This window comes from Myotis myotis, unplaced genomic scaffold, assembly GCF_014108235.1.
Source record: "Myotis myotis isolate mMyoMyo1 unplaced genomic scaffold, mMyoMyo1.p scaffold_m19_p_1, whole genome shotgun sequence".
Classification (NCBI taxonomy): domain Eukaryota; kingdom Metazoa; phylum Chordata; class Mammalia; order Chiroptera; family Vespertilionidae; genus Myotis; species Myotis myotis.
Window position 1 is genome coordinate 63,163,370 of NW_023416313.1, and position 22,220 is coordinate 63,185,589.

Sequence of the window (22,220 nt, forward strand, 5' to 3'; positions counted from 1 at the left end):
TAAATAAACATATTTCTGCTGGCAATCATTATGCTAAACATTGATTTGCTTAGAAATTTAATTAAGAATGAGTGTACAATACTGCCAGTGAGATATGGTGATATTCCCAGAGAGGAAACCAACCAAACCTCTTCTTTGGTAAATAAGTTTTTAATTTTACACACCATTTAATTATTTGTATTAGTCCAGGTGCATACAAGTTATGCAGAAAAAGAGAATGCATATATTTAGTATATTAGAACTAACTTTAAAATATAATATTCTTGCCGAAACCTGTTTGGCTCAGTGGATAGAGCGTCGGCCTGTGGACTGAAAGGTCCCAGGTTCGATTCCGGTCAAGGGCATGTACCTGGGTTGCGGGCATATCCCCAGTAGGAGATGTGCAGGAGGCAGCTGATCGATGTTTCTCTCTCATCGATGTTTCTGACTCTCTATCTCTCTCCCTTCCTTTCTGTAAAAAATCAATAAAATATATTTTTTAAAAAATAAAATATAATATAATATTCTTATGATAGTGTTTTGATCAACTATTTTCATTTGAATTTTTATGCTTCAAATATTTCATAATATTTTTCTCTTGTACCTTTTATCTAGCTCCTGCCAGCCATATCGTAGGTCATATGTTGTTTATAATGCAAATAAATCAAAATTTCTTACCTGGCATGTCATTAGGAAAGAAAATAATGAAAATTCATATTCCTTGGTATATATTATCTGCATAAAAGCTGAGATATATACATTTTAAGGGTCAATGTTATTGTTTTGAAATGAAAATGCTCAAAATTTAATAAAATTGACTCAAAATGTAATGTCCATTTTTATTCAGATCATATATACAATGAAATATGTTCGTTGCCACTTTAGAATCAAAGCCATATTGCTTTACTGCACTTTAATTCAATGCAAGCAACCAGTATGAGCATAGATTCTTCATCATTCCCTTTAAGAAAATATATTATTTATCTTATTGAAGTAAACTTCTAGATATAGAAAAGTTTTCAACAAAGTCACTTTGACCATTTAAGTGGTAAAATTTATCTCTTTTGTTTATGTGCATCTCAGGAAATACAGTCTCCCTGTTAAAGAAGTTAAAGAAGAAGAAGTAATTAATAGTATCGCACATTCATTTTCAAATCTAAAAATCAGTACCTCTTATGTGCCAGGCACTGTATGAAACACTAAAGATATATAATGTGTAAGACATTAAACATTATTTCCAGACTCTGACAGCAAACTAAATAAAGTACAGAGAGAAGTTCTGGGTGAACCACAAGTCTGTTTAATATTCTCTGAATGAAAAATGTGAAGTGTGTGTGTTTTGGAAAGGAAAGGGATAAGTTGCCATTCTAGTTGACACCCAGGACTGAACAAACAAACAAAAGATTAGGGAATGTAGTGCTAGGTGAAAACAGCCTATTTTCTATTTCATTAAGTGAGGTAAATAGAAAGGAAGGATGTACAGTTGTCCTAAAGTAAATGCAGTGTAAGCTGCAATGTTTTACAGCCCGAATCTGGGACGAGCATGCCTAGCTAAAAGAGATTTTTACATCAGAGGAATAAAAGTCACAATTATCAAGCGTGCAGAGTACAGAGCCCACTTCATGAGTCATACTTGCAGATATAATGATTTCCAGTTTCAGATATATGTAATGCAAAAATGCCCCTTAAACTCATGGCAGTTCTGTCCTTTTTTTTTTTTTTAATAGTGCATTAAAATATCTGAGCATTCCCATCATTTTGCCCTTCCAAATTATACCTCTTAACATTGTATTTTGCAACACAAACACACATATTTTTATTATATTTGAATAAGCAAACATGATCATAAGAGTTTTGTTGTTCATTACAATCTATTGTGTTAAAAGACATGAGGAATTTGTTCAAAAGTTAATTGATGTTGTTTTGAGATATTCTTCTGTTTAAAAGTTGTCCTTAAAGACATGTTTTTCTTATTGTATTAGAGATTCATAATGCAAGCTCTATGATTATGTAGTGGTAATAAGGAATGTATTTTCTCTAAAATACATTGTGGCAGCTCATTCTTCATTCACAGTGATAGGGTTAGAGATGCTAGGGAGCAAATATTAACTATCACATCCATTAATACACTTAAATTGGCAGCTTATGACCCTGAAACTGGAGAAATTAATAAGAAATGAAAATAATTTTTAAAATGATTAATAAAGTAGCCAGTTTTTGAACAGTTGCAGTGTTTAAGATCTAACATCACTTAACCATGAAATTCACAGGATAGAGCTTGCCAAATGATGCCTTTTTTTAAGTATTAATGTATTAGGTTAATTAATTAAATAATTAAATTTATATTAAGCTCAATAAATGCTAATATAAGTAATTATTTTTTCCAAACAAAACTTTTCTTTTAATATCTTATTTTAACTAAAGTATAGTTGACATAAAATATCATGTGCATTACAGGTGTACAGATAGTGATTTGACATTTATATACCTTGTGAAGTGACCACCTTGATAAGTCTAGTAACCATCTTACAACATATAAAATTATTATGATATTGATTATATTACCTATCCTGTATATTATACCCCTGTGACTTATTTAATAAGTAGAACTTTTCATCTCTCAATGATCTGTTCTTTTACAGTAAAAACTATGAATTATTACAGATTTGTAAAGTTTTTGATTTGACAAATTAAAAGTAATTTTATTTGTTAAAGAGAACAACAGTTTACTAGCTGGTATAAACTATTTAGCAGAAAGCAAAACAGTACCTACAGCATTTTATCTACAGCAAAGAAATATATGAATTTCAAATGAAGAAAAGATGAGAGAAATTCATTCATTTTATTGCCTGAAAAAGCATAATAATTAAAAGTATCAATATATTTTGAAAGTAATGAAGGGAACATAACTATGAATGCTTTTTTTATTTGAACTACTTTTATTAACATAAAATTAATGTATAGTGTGAATGCTATGTCACAGTAAAAGTCTAAATGTGGACCCCTTTCTTAGTATTACCCCTACTTTATTCATCTTTATATTCCATAGAGTTTAAAACAGTGACTACCACAGTGAATGCTCAGTAATCAAAAAGAAAACAAATCACAACTGGAAGGAGAAATAAAGCTAACCATCTCCTCCTGGTTGCTCACTTTTTCAGAACTCTTTTTTCTTTGTTTATTGGAGTATAACCTTTTCATTAAGATGCACCATGGACGAGAGGAAGGACCTGAATTAACAGAAGTTCTGAGCCCTTGTGCTATCTTTGGTCCTTTCTAGCCATTGAATATTAGACAAGCCAGTGAACGTCCCTGAGCCTAGGTCTTCACCTGCAAGTGACGGAATTGGAATAGAATGGTCCCCTAAACTGTGCTTCTTTGATGTTGTAACACAGTATACTGGCCCAAGTGGAAATATTTTCCTCTTAATACTTAAAGTGTGACAAATTTATGTCTTATGCTTTTGTTGCGTTTAGAGAGATAATTCAGTATTACTGTTTAAAATATTTCCCACTGCGCCACACCTAGCACAGGTGAAAGAAATTAAGACAGACAGCAGTAGCACTATAAGACTTCATCACATACTCTGCTTAATTAGAGAACTCAGAATGTGAGACTGAGATTTATGATGATAAGTTGAAATGCAGATAATATGTTTCAGGATAATGTAGAATTGATGATGTTTTATTTCAGAATCTGAAGTCTCTCTGTTCTGCATAAGACGATGGTAACATAAATCTAAATGGGAAAATGGATCCTCCAGTCTTCCCACCACTAAGGTTAATGCTGATCCAGGCAAGATTCTAAATTTGATGAGTAATTATTTTTAGTGTGAACACCAAAAAAAATGAATAACTGGATACTAACATAAGCTTCTTAAATTAAAATTAATATCCACCCAACAATTTATAAAAATTATGGCCTATATACAATGTTTTCATAAAACACATATTCTTTTCTACATGGTGGAGAAATATGGACTGAAGTTCATTCATAGCTATTTGATCAAACAGTGTCAATTAACACATCAATATAAATCTAGAGGAAGGTGTCCTTTACTATGTGTCATCTCTTTTTAAAAAATTGTTTTTTCAGTAATTGGATGGTCATTTATTAATTTTCAGTGTCTAGAGATTATATGTTGAAGTTTCTAGATGGTGATTTATTGTTTGAGTTTATATAAAATGAGGACAGAATAAACCAAGTAGGATCAAATTTTACAAGGTAGAGAACTATGAACTATATAAGTATAGTTGCTGAGGAAAAAGGTTGGCAATATTTAAAGTGAGGAATATCAAATTGGTTAGAGAAATCTTAGGTTTCCTTAACAGAAATATAGATTTTAGACAAAACCAGGTAATATTCCTGCTCGACACTTATTGATCAGACTTCATGCCTGGTATTAATTATGGAGAGTATGTTCAATAAAACAATAATTGAACTGAAATTCATTCAGTCAATTACTTAAGTTGTTGGAAGTTCTCAAAACCATGTATAGTTTACCAGGGTTGTTTTTAGTACTTTGCCAGGACTGACCAGCAGACCCTGAGTTATGGATGAATGGATTAGTCCCACACAATGTTTGCTGTGAAAGAGAGGGCTAAGGGACTGCCTGACTAAAGGAACCAGACAGTCTTGGTTGCCTGCCTTGTTAGGCTTTTATTGTAAGAGCAGTTTGAGATAAAGTTTATCTTTAAGATACATCAGCAGGGTAAGTAATCTTGGGAGGACACATGTGTTTTTAGTGTCCTTTAAGCAAGGACACCCAAAGATTAAGCATAAGGATTCCAGTAAACACCTGGAGGTCTGCACATGCACAGACTTATTTGGAAAGGTCAAGGGATAATTAGGGCACAGCCTTTGGCACTCCCCTAAGTCAAAATTCTGATAAGCAGGGTGGGCAGCCTTTCGCACGCTTCACTTTTCTCAGAATGTCCTCCATACAAACTTTCCAACCAAGTCTCATGCTTCCCCACAGTATTCAAAATTACTCAACCATTTATTTCCCTTCTCATAAGCATGATTCTCTTTTCCTCCTGGAAATTGAGATGACTTTCACTCTCATCCTTGATTTTAGGGTGAGGTTGACTCTAAAGTCTGCTTTAGACTTTAGATGGTGGAGAAAAACTTGAAAAAAATTAAGCTCAGCATAGGTGTACTCTGCTATCATAATTATTGTTTATGGCCAGTGTCTATTCTGATTGATTGATGGCAATGTCTATTCTAACAGACAGAATTATCCCATATATAATAAAATATTATATAACTGTCCACAGTGCCACATTGATTAATTTGATGATTAATGAGAGTTAGGCTGAAGACATTTTCTCTTGTCCACTATACTCAGACATGTGAAGACACAAGACTGGAAAATATATTAATATTAAAATGGGAAAATATGTGAATCCAATATGTGGTAGGTGAGACATGTTTGGAAATGAAAACACACACACACACACACACACACCACACAAGTTCCTAATGACACTATTTGAGCCCTTGGATCATACCAAGCCAGAAGATAGTGGGTCTACTTCAGTTCTTGGTTAAAAAAAACTAGTTAAGTTTTGTCTAAGCCAAACCAAAAGAATGGAAACTTATTCATCATGTAGGAAAAAATAATCTCACAAAACAAAACCAGAGGATGTTTACCATGTAAGACAGAATGGGAAACAAGTTATTTATATATGATTGATCTGTTGTCAGACTTCTCTTCGTTATTGAAAGTATCAAAGGGTACACAAGGATAGAAGTTCTAGGTAGACAGATTTAGGATCAGTTAAAGGGAGACCATCTTCGCAATTGAAGTTATGTAATAGTAAATAATTTTCTGTGGCAAAAAGTACTAAAAGTAAGTCTGATTATAAAGAATATTGTATTGGGTTGAAGGATTCCAATAACTATTGCTAAAATCTTTAAGATTTATTGATTAATTACTGAGCTAGACATTGTATCAGGTACTTTATATTATTTGTCTGCAAAGTCAGGACTATAATTAAATGACGAAACTGGGGATCAATGAAGTTGAGTAGCTTTACCAAGGAAGTAACCTTAGGAAGCAGTCTAGGAAATACCAATGATGAGAATAAAACCCAGTGTATTTTGGCTGGCTTTACAACTTTGTTATCTCTCTAACATTCTAACAATGCCTGGATTTTTATTGATTTAAAGCAATTATCAAACCTTGTATTTTACCAATATTTTAGCAATGATTTACATAAAAAGATAAATGAACTATTTTATTCAAAATCAAATATAGTCCAAAAATGAATTATTTGATTTATGGACATTAAGGTTTTATGGAAATTCTAAAAATACACTGAAAGAACTTTCACATGTAAAGTCTATGATGACCAGCCTTAGCTGGATTGGCTCAGTGGATAGAGCATCGGCAAGCAGACTGAAGGATCCCTGGTTTGATTCAAGTCAAGAGCACATGCCCAGGTTCCAGGCTTGATCCCAAGTAGGGGGTGTGCAGGAGGCAGCCAATCAATGATTCTTTCTCATCATTGATTTTTCTATCTCTCTCTTCCTCTCTAAAATCAATGAAAATATATTTTAAAAAATAAAAAATAAGAAAATAAAGTCCATGATGACCAAAAGATGCCATGTCTGCATGAGCAAAATTGAACTGAGAGGCTTATATGAAGCTACATAAATGCTAAAATAAAAAGTTCAAACCATATTTATTCCTAAAAATGAAAATAAATATGCTATAATTTCTAAAAAAAAATAAAAGAATTTCCAGGAAATATGAATTCAAGGACTAAATAGCCACACATTCTTCTAAGAGTTGTAGTCAACACTAACTATTTGGGACTGAAGGTAATATAGATACATGGAAGAGAAACTCCTTGCTGCAAATGAGGTCCTGACAGAAACTATACAAAGGAATTGTAGTTGATAATTCTATTTCTAAATCATTGCCTCTCAGCGCATCTCTGAAAAAGAAGAAAATATCACCTCTGGCTCATTTAAAAATTTTATATTAGTGCAAGTATTCTGGTAACATGGTTATATAAGGGTCATTATAAGGCCTCTATTGTTTAAAATCATTGTATTTTATAATATGAGAAATATTATGTATTTCTATTGGAGGACTGATATAATTAAGAAAGCACTTTGCTGGATCTAACTGCTAACTTATATTCCTTTTCGTCATAATAATTCCTCAGTTCTTTAAAAACTGTCTAACAATAGATTCATTATGTGGTTTATTTGATTGAATTTTGTGATCAAATAGACCCAGTTTTTAATGATCACCCTGCTATCTGATGGGTGAATTTCTTAATCTTTGCAAGTCTCTGTTTTCCCATCTGTTAATGGGGCTTATGATAATGTTTCCTACTACAGAGATTATTATTGGATTAAAAAATATAGTTTGAAACTTTCTGTCTATCCAGAAGGTGTTGAATAGACAATAGAAGGTTCCCTGCTCTTTCTCTCCAAAATCTCTCCCTGCTTCTCTGACTTCCTCAAAGTTAATATTAAGATTAATGAAAAACATCTATCTCCTTAAGATAAATCAGATTTTAGACCTATGTTTTGATGTATAAGCTATTGTCAATCTTCTAAAGTGTATATTTCTGGGAAAGGAAGGAGATTGCATAATAAAAATATTAAGAATGAATGGGAGTCCATTTTTAAATCAAACTCTACTTCCTCTTTTTATCATCCCATTTTATTTCAGAATCTATCCATGCTTCTTTCAGCATGAGTCATATTACCTGGTGCCATGGCTTCTCTTAGTTGTATTGCAGAATAGTTTTCCTGCATAAAGTCTGTCACTGCCAAATTTGAACTTGGAGAATTAGTTCTTCCCTAATTTGGGGAAAGTTACTTAGTGTTTAACTACCCTGGAAACACATTACCTCCTAGGTATAGAGAGCCTGGGAGCTGCTGCTGGAACACAATGAAAAAAGGAAATGAAATCAAACCTCATTAGCTCAGACCCTAGATGTTTTGTAAGCAGATAGCAGTTTCCTTGAAATGGGAAACTGGGGAAAAGGCCACAAATAAATTAAGTAATTATCCTCCTAAGATCACATAGTGATAGAGAGCAGCAGTCATAATCACAACCTAAGAAGATTTAGGATGCCAGAATTTTGGCTAAGCAAGCATATATACTTTTCTAGTTTAGGAAGAGCTTTACAAGTACAGAGCTACATTTTCTCTTGGTTTTTGTATCCTTTGCTACTAAAAACTGAATAGATCAGAAGAATAAAATGTGTAGATCATACATATCAAGCCCCAAAATAATTGAGCTCACTTATTTATTTTTCATATATGTTATGTTATGTTATGTTATGTTATGTTATGTTATGTTATGTTATGTTATGTTATGCTATGTTATGTTATGAAGTTCTTTACTTTTGTTAATCCATGTCCCCATCCCCATTCACAACACATACCAGGCAAAGGGTCCTATATATAGGGTGGGTTCACTCTGCCTCTTCTTTCCGTACAGTTAGTGTAAAAACACAGCCTGTGGGAAGTACCAGGAGGCCTATTTTTCATATATTTCAGTTATTACCCATTGATTAAATATGTTGAGTATACACAGGATAAGTCAGTGCCCTGGCATCATGAAAAAAAAAATCAGCTCAGCAATAAATAAAAAGATACAGATCCATTCTCTTTCCCCCTTACCCAACAAAATGGGAACATAAACTTTTAATTCCTAAAAATTTTAAATTACCAGAAAAACAAAGGAATAAAGTTGCACTCTTTTTTTTTCTTTCTTTTTCTTTCTTTTTTTTTTTTTTTTTTTACCATGTATGGGATCCAGCTATGTGAAAGACTTGAAACCAAAAACATTGTTTTACCAATGTTTTCTAATAGCAGCAAACATTGAAATATAATTTTATTTTGTTTTAATGATAGAAGATCTCATATGTCACCACCAGAAATATAGTACTGTATATGCTTATGTCTTCAAAGTCTATTTTTGATTAGCTTAAAACCCTGAGCTGTTAAATGTAGAATAAAGCTTCTGTGAACTTCCACTGCTCTGCAGCAAGAGAAAACTTTTAATTGGATTGGAGAGGGAAAGAGAAAAAGAAGATGGCTTTTAAAAGTTGGGTTGTTCAGATTAGAAACATTCTGGATGCTTCAGCGAAATTGCCAACCTTCTGAGATTCAGCTTTAACTATTATTACTAATGTTATGCTTTCAGTGTACAGTAAATTAGGTCTTGATCACACTATGGGCCAAATACTATCCTTTGATACTCATGTGTAACTCTTAACAGGTTTCAGTGGGAGATGTGCATGTTAACTTGCAAGCAGTTTTGACATTATTTTTCTACTCTAAATCTAATACAATGAAGGCATTGGGAAGAAATATGTGGTGAAATTTTAATAGTAATGATAGCTTTAGTTTATTTAGCACTTTGCCAGTTACAGGGTTTTATACCACGTATCATTTCATCATATCTGTATAAGAAGCTATATTTGGTTGTACATATAAAAATGCACTAACTAAAGAGTCTTCAAAAATCAAAATTTAAAGTAAGTGTCAGAGAACAATGACTGTTTAAATTTTTTTTGTTAATCCTCACCCAAGGATAATTTTCCATTGATTTTTAGAGAGGGTGGAAGGGAGAGGGAGAGACAGAGAGAAAGAAACATCAATGTGAGAGAGACAAATCACTTGGTTGCATCCTGCACTTGCCCTGACCCAGGACAGCGATTGAGCCTCCAACCCAGGTACAAGCACTTGACTAGAATCGAACTTGGGACCCTCCAGTTCGAAGGCCAATGCTCTATCCACTGAGCCAAACCAGCTAGGGCTGACTGTTTAAATTTATGATTAACATGGCAGAATGATGAAAAGAATAAAATTGTGAATTTAATTATGTCAAATGATCAAATGTATTAATTCTAATAACAAGAGTAGTTTATTCTCTATAAAATCTGTAGAAACTATTATAATTATAATTAATTTTATTTTACATTTTTCTCACTTTTTTAAACCTCCCATGTCTTGTTTTTCTTTTTCTTTCTCTTTGTTGCTCAGTTGCATAATTTTATTTGTTCTTAATTTTACAGTTTAGTTTAGTTTTTGTTTTAATTTTATGGTTCATCGTCTAGGAAAGTATTCACCAGGATATAAGCTTCCAACAAGAGATATTCTGAGGCAGGATCCTGAGTCATTGTCACGGGTGGTTGAATTTCTGAGAATACTTCACCGTGCAAACTAGGCTAAACCCCATGCTTTCTAGCTACCAATTAGGATTCCATGTTTTCCAAGTACCCATAAGGATGCATTTAGAAGTGGAATTGTCAGATTCATTACATGTTTCTTTGTTTCTGCATTTATTTATTTATTTATTTATTTATTTATTTATTTATTTATTTATTTTTACAAAGGGACAGGCTACTGTGATCTTCAGACCAAAAATAAAAACACAAGGAAAAAAATTGCAGGTGCTATTGTGCAAAATGTAAGCTATGTATGAAATATTTGGTAAAGAGAATTCATTAATTTTTTATTCAGCAAAATATTTATTGAGGTCATATTAGTGTGTCTGAAATGGTGCTAGGTGCTGGGAATATATGTGTAAACAATAACAACAAAAAACAAGAATAATAACTACCTTTGTGGAGGAGCATGGAAAACAGTGATAATAGCAAAACATAATGAATAACTGAATTTTATAGTCTGCTAGAAGATGATAAATGCTTGGTATAAAGAGAAGGGTGTCAGACAGATCAGGAACATGTGGGAGAGGGGATTACAGTTAGCCTTAATGAGGTAGGTGTATTTGAACAAAGACTTAAGGAGGTGAGGGGATCAGTCAAGATGCTACCTGGGAAAGGAATGTTTTGGAGATGGGTGCCAGAAACCTAAATTTGGAAATATGCCCAATGACTTTCTGGACCAGCTGAAGTTTAAGTGGTTGGAGAAGAGTAAACCAGTAAGAAAGTAAGAGGAGGGGAGGTCAGAAAGTGACGGCTGGTAGTAGAGCGTGATAATAGGTCATTGTCAACTTTAATTCTCCTGTAGCTGGGAAGCTCTAACAGATTTTGAGCAGAGGAGTGACACAAAATTACTTTTAATCAGGACATTCTCATTGCTCTGTTGAGAACAGACTTCAGGAAACCAAGAGCAGGGGCAATTACTTAACATTTTTAAAGAATGAAAAGAAGATTGAAATAAGAGGATAGATTCAGGAAGATACTTTGGGGGTTCTTAACTTTATATAAAATTATAAAGTAGTTAAAATTAACTGCAATATTCCAAGATTTTCTTTAATCACTTTTTTTTACCTTCCCTCTATACTTTCTCTTTGTTAAATTTGATCACAGCAAAGGCTCCTATAACCACACATTAAGGAAAGGTGTCTATTGGCCCTTTTAATGATTTACCTACATTTTAACCAGTAGTAATGCATGGGAACAAATTTTCAATGATTACACTGCAAGCCTTAAAAAGCATGGGGATCTATTTTTGGTTGGAGAAGAAATGTGCGTAGACCTGTGGGCAACATCAGTCAATTCTGAGTCTAGATTTTCCATAAATGCTTCTCTTAACCAGAAAATCAAATATAAAAATTAAAAACTGACAGTATTTTTTATTTGAAGCAAATGGCTGACTTTAAATTCTCTACAAATGTTCACTGAATTGTTATAGGGAAGCAATTAAGTACTAGGCAAGAATCAAGGGCCTAGTAATAACACTTGAATGAGACACTGCTCCTCCTTCTTCACAGAGTACTCAGAGTATGGATCAAGAACATTAGAAGTGTTAACAATTGCAGGGTAGTGGTGAAAGATCTACTGAAGAAAAAAGTGCCTATGTCTATGACAGCTCATCCGATAATCATTCTTCTACTTCTGTTCAACCTCGTCACCATTCACCTCACTCTAATGCCTTCTTTTATTCCTATGAACAACACCATCACCTCGCATTCACATGGGCTCTTAAACCTGGAATTGTCACTAAGTTCTCCTGCTTCATCACCTCTAACATCATTCTTTCATGGAGGACCTGTGCCTAACATACTTGATCCACAATTTCCCTAACATACTTGATCCACAATTTCCCTAACATCCTTTCAAATGTCCATGCCTTCAATTACATCCCTATTGTCCCTCCTGCTGACTCTTAAAATGATTATTAATTGGATTTCCTCTCTTAGTCTCTACCTGCTCTGATGTGTTCAAATTAGGCTTACAGTATACCTGTGATCATACCAGACACATGTCAAATGAATAATTAATAATAAAACAACAACAGAAGATTTCTATTTACTGTATTATTGGTTATAACCTGCTTTGTCTGATATTCATTGTCTTTTGTGACCTGATTCTAATAACCTATTCTTTTAGCTACATCTTTTAAGAAAAAAAAAAAATACACACACACACACACACACACACACACACACACACTTCCTCTGCTGAAATGAACTCATTCTCCCCTTCATCGACAAATGTCCTACCATCCTTCAAGGCTATAAAATCATCTGCCTTATAAAACCTTCCTTCAAAAATATCTTTTCTTCATAAAATCCAGGATGGCAGTGTCTGTGGTTTCATCAATTTCGGTTTCCAGAATTACTCTATGGACTCAAATAAATATATAGTCAATTAAATTGAATATAAAATTACTATACTGCCTTAACATTTTTCAAAAATTTTACATCTATTTTTATTAATTTTCTATAGTCACTTTAAGTTTCAGTGCATTACTTTATAATTCAGCAGTTCTCAACCTGTGGGTCGCAACCCCTGAAAATACATCCTGCATATCAGATATTTACATTATGATTCATAACAGTAGCAAAATTACAGTTATGAAGTAGCAATGAAAATAATTTTATGGTTGGGGATCACCACAACATGAGGAACTGTATTAAAGGGTCACTGCATTAGGAAGGTTGAGAACCACTGGTAGGTGTTTGCCCAAAGATGGAAAGAATTTTCATACCTTCTTTCATTAAACTTAAATGTCTTGAGATTTGTTTTGCACTCCCAGTTATTTGATTTAATAACTTAATATGGAGCATTCTTGTTTTTGGTAGTATACTGTGAGATTAGATATTAGTGCTTCTTTTTGCCACAAAAGACTACATATTCATTTACCAACCAGAGCATAAAGTAAAAGGTGACTCTAGTAATATAGCTTATCATGTACAGTAGATATGGAAGTATACAGGAGAGAAAGAGAAAGCAATACAAGAGAAATTATAATTAGACAAAATCCCCAAAATAATATTCAGGTCCTGGCCAAGTGGCTCAGTTGGTTGAAGTGTCATCCTATACACCAAAAATTTGCAGGTTCAATCCCAGTTTGGGGTGCATAGAGGAGGTAACCAATTGATGATTCTCATGTCTACATCTCTCTCTCTCTCTCTCTCTCAAATAAATAACATATATCCTTGGGTAAAAATTAAAAATAATAACAATAGACCTGGCCTGTATGGCTCAGTTGGTTGATTGTTGTCATCCCATGCATGGTTTTCAATTCCTGGTCAGAACACTTGCCCAGGTTGTGGGTTCAGTCCTCAATAGGGAGCATTCAGGAGGCAACCAATTGATGTTCCTCTCTCATCAACACTTCTCTCTCTTTCTCCCCTTAAAAAAAAATCAGTTAAAAGATATTTAAAATAATAATAATGTTCAGTATACTTTAGTGTAACGCAGTAAGAAGTAATAAAACTTAAGGGACAAAAAATCCTATATAATAAAAGGCTAATATGCAAATAGACCAAAGAGTGGAATGACCGGTTACTATGAGGTGCACTGACCACCGGGGTGCAGATGCTCAATGCAGGAGCTGCCCCCAGGTGGTCATTGTGCTGTCACAGGCACTCAGCCAGAAGCTGGGATCATGGCTAGCGAGCACAGCAGAAGTGATGAGAGCCTCTCCCACCTCTGCGGCAGCACTGAGGATGTCTAGATTGCCAGCTTAGGCCTGCTACCCACGTCTGAGTTGAGCTCAGAGACAGAGGCCAAGCTTGGTCTCAGCTACCTTGCTCAAAACAATCTTCCATGCCTCTCAGACTTGCACGTAAATCTTCCCTTAATATTGCAGCTTGGAAAAGCTCTCTTGGTCTCTTTTAGTTTCTAAACTGCATGGGTATCTACCCCTTCCATTTCCCCAAAAATAAATTTATGGGACTTTAAATCTTCCCCTAGAAAAAAAAAATTCCCTGGCATTTTCACTTATGTTTTTTTCTGACTTAGACTAACCTTAATTGTACAGCTCTATGACTCAAAGTATTGGATTTGAACTAGTAGAATGGCTTCACCTTGAAGCTTGTTAGAAATGCACAATATCAGCCCCCAGACCACCTCTATTCAATCAGAATATGCAAGTTCTGTTGCTAGTTGTTTCGTAGACTGGTCCATAAGGATTTAAGAAATACTTTTCCTCTTGTTTGCTTTGAAAGAACAGGAAGTGTTTTATTAATTGAATTTGTCTTTATACCACTTTCTCAATGGAGCCAAACTTAGTTATCCGCCACCAATTTAGACCTCATTTTTCTGCTCCAAATCATTTTATCTATTTCATTTTCCTCTAAAAATTTTCAAAAAAAATCAGACAAGTACAAGAAATAGGCAGACTTTCATTATTCTCGTTTTCTTATAAAGGATAAATGTGTATATTTGTTGTCCCAACATTCCTGTACATGTCCCATTTTAGGAATGACTCTACATGTAAAATGACGACTGTTTTCTATAAATAGGTGTTTGCTATTAGTTAGAATATAATCATTTTTTTCTAGTGATCTTTTGTCCCATTTTAGTTTAAACTTTCTTTTATAAAATCTATTTCATTTTTCTCTCTTAAGATATTTTTTATGAAACCTTTATTCCTTGATTTTGAATCAACTTAGTTCTCTTTCAGTTTACTACTTTGTTATTTGGCATCTTGCTTCAGTATGCTTAGATCATACCCTTTATGATCTAAGAGGAAAGAATTATGTTATCCATGTTTGCCCTAATCTATCTGTGGCATGTCATAGGATACAGAGCTTGTTGCATAAAATGACATTAAGAATCAATCAATTTTGTTCAGATTTGCTATTGTTATTTGATGTGGTTTATTTCTGAAGAGAAAGACTTTCATTATTACTGTATAAATAACAAGAGCAAAAAAGCTCCACCCCCCAGAGAATCTGCTAAGCAGTGCTGAGGTGCCAGTAATTTTTATTTATATACTAGTAATACTCCCCATGTGATTCTGATGCTCATAGAGATTGAGAACTAACAAATTTGCTCACAGAGAGCCAGAAGTTATAATTGAATATTAGCATTACATGATTTTATTTAAATTTTAAAAATTAGATAAATTTTGTGTATAATCAGTAGGCAACCAAAATTAATTTTAAAGATGTGATTGGGAGATAAGAAACTGCATTAAGGCTTTGTCAAAGTAGAAAGGGGTGGTGTTATAGGAGAAGTTTCAAAAATTGGCACAGTCTACTCTATCAGATGTTTAGAGTGTCTGTGTTTTTAATACTTGTTTAACTAAGTTATCTTATGCCTGTTTCTGATAGTCAATTAGGTACAAATAGAGTACAAATGCTGTCTCATGTATATCCTACATAGTAAAAGAGAAACATGAAAATTAACCCTCCCTCCACTATGCTCAAGCCATGCCCACCAGCTAATCAGAAGTGAGTATGCAAATTAACACAACTAAGATGGTGGTGGCCATGGAGTTGGAGTGAGCAGGAGGCTTAGGTTGCCTCCGGCAATGGAGGAAGCCAAGCTTCCCACCTGCCCTGGCTGGCCCTGGGCTTCACTCAAGGCTACAAAGTTTCAATTATAGAAGATAAATAAATCCCAGATACCTGATTCCAGCTGGCTGTGGCCTCTGCTCAAGGAGGGTCTGGGAGCCTGGGTTGGCAGGGGCAACCCAGGCTTCCAGCTGGACTTGGGCTCTGCTCAAGGCTACATAGTTTCAATTATAGAAGATAAATAAATCCCAGGAGAAAAAAAAGAAAAAAAGGAGATGCTGAGAGCTTGGGTCACCGGGGGGCGTGGCCAGCCTGAAAACGGACATCAGCCCCTCACCCAGGCTAGCCAGACACCCCAGTGGGACCCCCACCTTGATACGGGACACCCTTCAGGGCAAACCTGCCGGCCCCCACCGGTGCACCAGACCTCTATTTTATTTAATAAAAGGGTAATATGAAAATTGACCCTAACAGCAGAACCACTGGGAATGACTGGTCACTATGACACACACTGACCACCAGGGGGCAGATGCTCAATGCAGGAGCTGCCCTCTGATGGTCAGTGCGCTCCCACAGGGGGAGCTCTGCTCAGCCACAGTCAGGCTGACGGCTGCCAGCACAGCGGTGGTGGGAGCCTCTCCCGCCTCCTCAGCAGCGCTAAGGATGTCTGACTGCAGCTTAGGCCTGCTCCCTGATGGCAAGTGGACATTCCCCGAGGGCTTCCGGGCTGCCAGAGAGATGTCTGGCTACCAGCTTAGGCCTGATCACCCAGGGAGCAGGCCTAAGCCAGCATGTGGACATCCCCTGAGGGGTCCCAGACTGCGAGAGGGCACAGGCTGGGCTGAGTCCCACCCCCCCCCCCCAAGTGCACAAATTTTTGTGCACCGGGCCTCTAGTTAATCTTTGATATGCCAAATATTGAAGCTAATATTTGTCATGTGCTTTTCTTAGGTATAATTTTACATTTTTCTTTTATTATTGTGTTTATTCATTCACTTGATAAATAATTTTAATGCCTATAGTATGTGCCAAATAGTGTTAACTGGATAGAGTGTCTATTTGTAATAAGAATTGTATATTTTACAAAGGGCTATAGATTTTATACAGGTATTTTCATTAAATCATTTTACCTATCCTCATTGCTAACAAATTAAAAAGGTATTTTTAAATTGGTACAACCTTTCTGGAGGACAACTTAACTATAGGTGTCAAAAACATTTAAGGTGTGCCATACATAATGGTTATTTCTGCGAGTAGTTAGGTATTGCTATAGTTGCTGATGTACTATCCTTACCCTTACCATGTATGCTTTGAGTTGTGGAATAACCACTATAAAGCAAATGCTATGGAAACATCGAATATATCTCTTTATTTTTAACACAGCCAATTTCTACACATAATCCTGGACTGCAAAATAACTGCTGCTATATCATAATGGAAAATATATTGTTCAAATAATATGTTCCATCTACATTTCTTCTTTCAAATTTACTATCTTAATACACAACTCTATCTTTAAATCAAATAACATTCGGCAATAAATAGAGGCCTGCTTTTACAAGTATTGGCAAAGAAATACCTTTTTAAAAAATTGTTTTTTCTAGTTTATGTGCATTTATATAAAAATGCACAGCAACTATAAATCACCTGTGGTACTAATTCTTAGGGGTTATAACAAACAATATTAGTAATAACCAAATATTATCCACATAGTCTCCTAATTAGTCTAATTTATGTTATGAATGCATAATAATTAGGGTATAAAGATTCTTAGTTTTATCAGCATGTTATTGGCCCATATTTTATATCAGTGAAATGGGAATATTAAATTATGTTCATAAATGATTGTAGACAATGTTTTTGTCTCATGTTTGTTATTCATATTACCATATTACTCCTAAAGGTAATACACTTTCTTGAAGAAGTTTCATTTAGTGTACACAGCATGTTCTATTTTAGTCTCCTTTTTCACAGTGAAATTTAAATTATTTTACATTTCTACAAGGATATATAACATTTAAGTTCCTAGAAGAGGAGGGTATTACTGTACATGGTGATCATCTGTTCAGCAGCAAAAAGGTCAAGAAGCTAAATGAATATGCCCTCAAGTCTGTAAGTGAAAAATAGATCTTGTAAGCTAGAGAGACTCTAAGATAATTAATTTTGGAACCTCAGCTACAGCATAATTGTTCAATGCATTTCCCACGTAATCTGTTGGTAATGCTCATACATATGAGTTACATAGGTAGTGGATTGAGAGGTTGTTGCCATTGAATCTTTGCCATGGGCATTTTGCCCCAAGCATTTTTGCTGAAAACATTTTCTCTGTTTAACTAAATGGCCTTAAGCCAATTTTGCCTTAAATAAGATAAAAATTAGAACAAATAAAGGAGGGGCATTAAAAATGAATAACAATTCAGGGATAAGCAAGACACACACACACACACACACACACACACACACACACACACACAAAACCTCATAGATATGGGGAACATAATGGTGATTACCAGAAGGCAGGGGGGTTGAGGGAGCTAAAAGAGGCTCTAGGGGGGATAAATGGTGATGGAAGGAGATTTGGGGAGGTGAACACACAATGCAATATACAGATGAGGTATTATCAATTGAACACTTGAACCCTATATAATTTTATTAATCGATGTCACTCCAACAAATTAAATAGAAAAGTACAGAAAATTAATAACAAAATTATGGAATACTTTATTACAAAGATATATTTGAATATATTTTAAATATGTGTAGATTTATGACAATATTGTGTAAATAACTAATTTTATTTTGTGGATTGTACCAAAAGACTTGTTTACATGCTATGAGAAATGTGGGTTCAACTCTGTGCCCTCTAGGAGGATCCTCAGCACCTCATGTACTGTGTTTCAAAAGAAAACTAAATAAACAAACAAAATCACAATAGGAAACTCTTGGGGCAAAATCATCTCATCTGGAAGAAATGTTAACTATTGTAAGACCACCACTATTGAACTGTTTTCTTCACTACTTTGTCAATGGAGAAATGAAAATAAACAGATCAACTAAAAAAAAAATGCCGTCAACCAGTTATTTTATCTTGTTTCACTACCAAATTGCCTATGGCTAGTCAGTTATGCAGCAAAAATATTTGTGGCAAAAATATTTTCTGTAGCAAAGATGGTACGGTGACAGTACCTATGATACATAGGGTTTGGGGTGAGCAGAATCCCCCCCCCCCCCCCACCGTGGGTTTTTGCCTCACCAAGTTTAAAGAATAAACTCTCAGACTAAAAGATTTCTTTAGTAGAAATGTAGAAAATTGTTGCAAGTGTATACAAACTTTCCCTGGGGAGGGCTCCCCAATGGGGAACCCCCCCGAGGGGGGTCCTCAAAAGGGAAAGCCTGCTCTCGCTCTCTCTGAAATGGGAAAATATCAGTCTAAAAAATCATCTGAGTCTATTTTTCTCTGGGTTTATAAAGGTTGTAGCTTTTTGTCTGAACATGACCCTTTCTAATTGGACCCTTCCTTAATTTAGGACCTCGTGCTTTCCTCATTGGTCACTCTGCTACATAGTATCAGTTTAAAAATCCAAAGCTCATGTGGTGCCCCTCTCATTCTCTCCCCCTTATCTTCCAACATTCCTCTATTATCTGTGAAAGTGTGTTCCCCTCTTCCTGGCATCTCGTGACTTTTCTCTATCCTTTGTAAAAATAAGATACGCATTTTGGCCTCTTCAAGCCCCCATTTATGCATTCCTGTCCCATGGACCTCCCCGCCTTATTCCCAGAAATTGCCTGGCCTGTCTCTAAAATTCCTTTCACCTAGAACTGTGGGTTGATAAGTACATAAAGGTAGTTCATCATTTCAAAGGGACCTTGTTATAATCTATCAATAGGGGAAATCAATCTTTGAATATAAATTGTCAATATTCTAATTTTTAAAAATTGATGATTTTGTTGAGTGGTGTTTCAATTTGATAATATTATTTCCTTAATTGTAAAGATAATGAATTGTAGAGATATTGAATACAAACTCTTAGAATTCCAAATATAAAACTATGATTCCTTAGACTTTCCATATATAAGAGTAATGAATCCTTCCACAGAAAACTGCACATACACTCATTCACACAAAAATTTACAAACAATTTGGGGAGAATCACAGACTAGTTTTACCTACTTGTAATACCAGTAGTTATTTTCCAAAGCTGAATAGAAGCTCCTCTGAAGCAAAGGATATTTGTTTTACTTCCTCATGTTCGAATAGAATATAGATTCTAACTTTGACTCATTGAAGAGAATGACTTTGTGGCTTAAGACTAAATATGGATAGTGAATATTCATCAATAGTAATAAAATATATGAAGTTACACTAGGGTTTTAGAATTTCTATTGATTTCTCCATTTATAACTAAAGGAAAATAATAATTCTACTTGACCGTATATAAAATTTATTTTGTATCTTCAGAATAAAAGTTTTATAAAAATTAAGTTTGAAAAAATATATAGATATTTGTTGCTTGTTATCTCATCTGGACACTTTATTATTATTTTTATCACCTTTTTTTTCTTTGTAACAATTCACATTTCCCATTAATATATTCATCCACATGGCGCACACATCTAAAATACAATAGTAAATGCAGCTTTTACCTAAACCCCCTTCTCTTTTATATTTTACTTTCATTCTTCTGGGGACTGTTTTCCTCCATGAATCCATCTGGATTACACACATTCTAACCATATTCTTTACTCTTAGTTTAGATCAATGTTATGGGCATGTAGTTTGCGGTTATTTCAAATATGTTCTTGACAAAATTGTAACATTTGAAAGCAAGGGTCACGTTTTCACTACAGCATTTCACATAGTAAATGTTTAGTCAATAATGAATAACTCAGTGATTGAGAGAGGTAATTCCCTGAATTAAAAAAAAAAAGTAAAAATCAGAATGAATGGGTAAATAGTGTGGATAAAATGCCATTCATATCCCATAGGCTAATACTAAATAAAATAGGTTAACTCAAATTTTGATAAAGGAAATTCCTTCTTTCAAAAAATATCATTACCATCTCAAATTTTACTAGAAATTAACAGTGTGTCCTTATGAGTGCAGAATTATTTAAAAGACTATCATTAGCAAGTCTGCTAGTCATCCATAGCAAACTGTAACTTAAAGAGTATTTGATCAAAGTGTATTAAAATTTATATATATATATATATATGTATATATATATATATATATATATATATATATATATATATATATATAGATATATATATAGAGAGAGAGAGAGAGAGAGAGTTAAATTAGATTTTCTTAAAATACAATGAGGAAATATTTTCAAATTTATCTATGGATTCTGTAAGGATCTAAGTATTTATTGATTTTTATTTCCACTTTGAATTAAGCAGCATAATTATGGAAATTTAATAATATGTACCTACAGAGTTAAAAATGTCAACAATATATTTCCCAGACGTGAAACATTCTTAAGGTAGGTTATTTATAGAAATTTTTACTAAGTTTTCTATTGAAGAAATACTTAATCAGTTAACTGCCACCCATCTAAAATGAAAACCATCCCCATTTAAATATTTTGAATTTAATTTAAAAAATCAATTAGCAATGAATGTTATAAAAATAAATATATTACTCATAATTTGGGTTTTCTTGAATATTTTCAGCTGAAAATTGTCATGAAAAATGATTTTAAAGTTGGTCAGGGCTGCCACTTAGGGAAAACGTTTTTGTGTTTTTTTTTCATGGACACGTGTAGGCTGTGGGGAAGGTCAGCTGCTTGCATCTACAGATGCTTATGGCATACAATGGGTTAATAATTACTTCTTTTGCCGTGTAGAATATGTAAAAATCTAGTTTTCCCTTCTTATCTTAGCACGTTGAAAACAGACATATTTCTCTATTTTTCAAATGTCACTTCTTTATTCTTTGGAAATATTTATTATCATTTGATTCTCAATGATTTTTTAAAGCTAGTGTTCATTGTTATTTTGTGATTAATAAACTGTTAAATTGAGTATGACCTTATCCACACTACCATTTTCAAGTACAAAAATTTTTAAACCAAACTGAAACATAAGGCAGAGAAAGCAAAGACACATAAATATCATCCTTAATAAGTCCCTCAAATGATAATTTTGAAGCTTAAAAAGTGTCTTTGTTTCTTCAATTCTAGGGAATATGACACTTAATTTTTAGGCTCTTTTAATACAAAATTGACTGTTCTGTTCTGATTGGCTATTTTAAAATCAAATATATATTTCATAGAAACAAAATAAGAACATTCTTATAAATCCTCTATGCAATAGCCAAAAATCTAATAACAATGCAAGTATACATCAACTGGAGAATAATATTTATTATAGCATCCTATATAATAAAAGTGTAATATGCAAATTGACCGAACAGCGGAATGACCAGTCGGTGGCGGGTGGGGCCAGTGAGGAGGTGCCACCAGGCCTGCCAAGGAGCATGCCAGCGGGCAGAAAGAGAGGACGGTGATGGGGGGGCAAGGCGGCAGCGACCAGTGGTGGCGGTGG

General features: G+C 34.1%; 1 protein-coding gene and 1 non-coding gene across 2 annotated transcripts in view; one reads left to right on the forward strand and one right to left on the reverse strand.

Moving 5' to 3' along the window:
- The window catches only part of GRID2 (glutamate ionotropic receptor delta type subunit 2), a 1,375,820-nt gene that overhangs the window by 488,193 nt on the left and 865,407 nt on the right, over window positions 1-22,220 (forward strand). The window lies entirely within an intron of this gene.
- LOC118662043 lies at window positions 8,360-8,486 on the reverse strand. Its single transcript, XR_004969582.1, has one exon. It is a non-coding gene; the product is annotated as a small nucleolar RNA SNORA51 (small nucleolar RNA).